Source organism: Agrilus planipennis, unplaced genomic scaffold (assembly GCF_000699045.2).
Source record: "Agrilus planipennis isolate EAB-ADULT unplaced genomic scaffold, Apla_2.0 scaffold358, whole genome shotgun sequence".
In the NCBI taxonomy this organism is placed as follows: domain Eukaryota; kingdom Metazoa; phylum Arthropoda; class Insecta; order Coleoptera; family Buprestidae; genus Agrilus; species Agrilus planipennis.
In genome coordinates this window covers 3,539-6,179 of record NW_020439235.1, presented here as the reverse complement: position 1 = coordinate 6,179, position 2,641 = coordinate 3,539, and the positions used below count along the sequence as shown (strand labels likewise).

General features: G+C 33.9%; 1 long non-coding RNA gene across 2 annotated transcripts; it reads left to right on the top strand.

The window, feature by feature from the left end:
- The first annotated feature begins 430 nt into the window (after nucleotides 1-430).
- LOC112905548 lies at nucleotides 431-2,449 on the top strand. Of its 2 annotated transcripts, none has more exons than XR_003231873.1 (5): nucleotides 431-738; nucleotides 955-1,044; nucleotides 1,170-1,739; nucleotides 2,084-2,342; nucleotides 2,410-2,449. It is a non-coding gene; the product is annotated as an uncharacterized LOC112905548 (long non-coding RNA). The 2 variants fall into 2 exon arrangements; XR_003231874.1 differs by lacking the exon at nucleotides 431-738 and adding an exon at nucleotides 840-877.
- Nucleotides 2,450-2,641: the final 192 nt, after the last annotated feature.

Sequence of the window (2,641 nt, the reverse complement as noted above, 5' to 3'; positions counted from 1 at the left end):
GTATTTGGCTCAAAACTGAAAATTTTCATAAATTTCAAGATTTGTATTAGGAGAGCATAAGTTGCATCGGGTCTTTTTCAAAAAACAATTTTGAATTTTCCATTACTTTTCGACTAACCCTCGTATTAAGCGATCGCAGCGCCCTCTAGCGGTAGACCGTCGAACCCGAGTAGTTCGGCTATTCGTCACCAGGGGCCCTCTAGCGGCAGACTGCCGAACTATAGTAGTTCGGCTATTTGGCATAAGGTGGCGCTGCGATCGTTAAGGACTTCTACCATATACGAGGGTTAGTCGAAAAGTAATGGAAAATCCAAAATTGTTTTTTGAAAAAGACCCGATGCAACTTATGCTCTCCTAATACAAATCTTGAAATTTATGAAAATTTTCAGTTTTGAGCCAAATACGAGGNTAGTCCGAAACCATACGCCACCTCCCTCACTTTTCGAGCCAAGAAATTATTACAATACATCCGGCTAAGGCACGTCCATTAATATATGTCTATGGATTAAAGATTCTAGCTTTTTCATCTACGCTCTATAGGGTTTTCCTTCATAGTTACATATCCGCAGGATAAATTGACAATTATTTATGAATCTATGAATTTTATAGATCTTGCTTTGTTCCCTTTGTGTATCTATTATCTATGTTTGTTCCACGATGTTGTCCATCGTGCTATTTTGTATTAAAAACGACGCTACGTCGCCATTTTTAAAATTTTGCAATTTTATTTGCTTTTCGGTGCGTATTTTCATTATATTTCATGTTTTAATTGTTTAATAATTTAGTTTATTCGTTTTTCTTCATTCATCTTGCCATTTTCTATTAAAAACGACGCTACGTCGCCATTTTTAAAATTTGCAATTTTATTTGCTTTTCGGTGCGTATTTTCATTGCATTTCATGTTTTAATTGTTTAATAATTTAGTTTATTCGTTTTTCTTCCTTATTTTTACAGATTGATGTTAATTAAGAATGAAAGAGTGTTCATTTTGATGCAACTGAAAAAGCAAGTTGTCTGCCGTGGAGGATCTTCTAATTAATTGCGGTGAGCGTACATGCCATAATTAGTATATTTTTTTTGATATTAACTTTACTATTGTGTCATGCACGTTATTTACTAAAGAGGCTAAATTAATTATATCTGAAAACTCATAAAATTTCATTTCACAGGAACATAAGGAAAAACCCTGGATGGCTTTAATTTACAGTGCCTTGGTTGTGTCAGTGTTCATTCGATCCAGAAAGCACAAAAGTGCCTTTTTTTCCATTGGGAACGGATACAGGGTGGCATTGCTGAAGGAAGGATTTATGACGAATGAACTGGTAACTTGTAACTTTCTTTATTTAATCAGACAACTTTTAAACATTTTAGAAGTGGCAGAAGCAAAATGTGGAACTGGCGTTTCCATCAGTGCAAAAGTTAGCTTTTAACTTTAACACCACATCGCCTCATTAAAATATTACAGATTTATTCGCTTTAAAAGTTGTAATTAACCACGTTTTCTTGTCCGTTTCTATAGATTGTCTAAGTGAGAAGGAATTACAGCTAGTTTCGATGGTACTGAAAGAGCTAAAGCTTATGATGTCATACTCTTTCAACATAATTTTGAACCTTTGAGGGGGAGGCATCCGGAAATTAATTTGGAAACGACTGAAACAACAAGTTGTCTGGAGTGGTATTCCTCCTGGATTTTGCTTGTTCATTCGACCTTAAAAAGCTACTTTCTGCAGTTAATTAAGGTGAGAATGCATGCCATTTATAATTATTAGTTGCTCAATATTGAACTTATGGGTTATCTGTCTTACCAATTATCTTTTGTTCACAATTTCAGTTACCTTTACGTGTATCTACGGTATTTCATTTCTTTAAATATCTATTGTGCACATCATAAATTGACATCGTACATCTACGATTGTCTTTATTTATGTCATGCAGGATCTATGGTCATGGTGTGAAATGACAGTTGTAGTCATTTTATTATAATTCAGCTACTTTACTTGCTTTTTGTAGTTTATTTTTAGGAGTGTTTAGTTCCTTCCTTAATTAATAGTGTAATTAATATATTTTTTTGCCCTTTCTGCAGATTGTCCAACAAATGAGTTCAGTTTGGCGCTACTCGAACAACCGTCTACATGGGTGTGGTCTTTTCTGTACTTTGTTCCTGATTTGATATTTTCATCTTCACTTCGCAACACTATGCAGTTCATTTTCGACCGATTAGTGGGAGCAACTAAGGATTTATTTGATTTCAAATGGACCAACAAAATTTCTGCTATGGTGTTCCTCCTGGGTTTGGTTTGCTCTTCACACCTGCAAACAGTTTCAGTCTGCAGTTAATTAAGGTGAGAAACTTGATACAGCTAATTTTAATTGCTCTTTATTAATCTATTACCACCGTATCTGTTTCAGATCGACGTTGGAGAAGAAAAAGATGAAATTATTTTTTTTTGTATGTTTTGTTGTAGTTAATTTGAATTAGTTTTTATTTTGCATGCTTATTTTTGTTCATTTTATTTGAAGTAATTGTTGATTGTAGATGTTTTTATTTTATTTTTATATGTAGTAGTAGAAATAACACGTTTAGTAGTTGTAGTATAGTCTAACCTTGCTTACCTCTTCGCTTAGCTTACTGCATATTCTT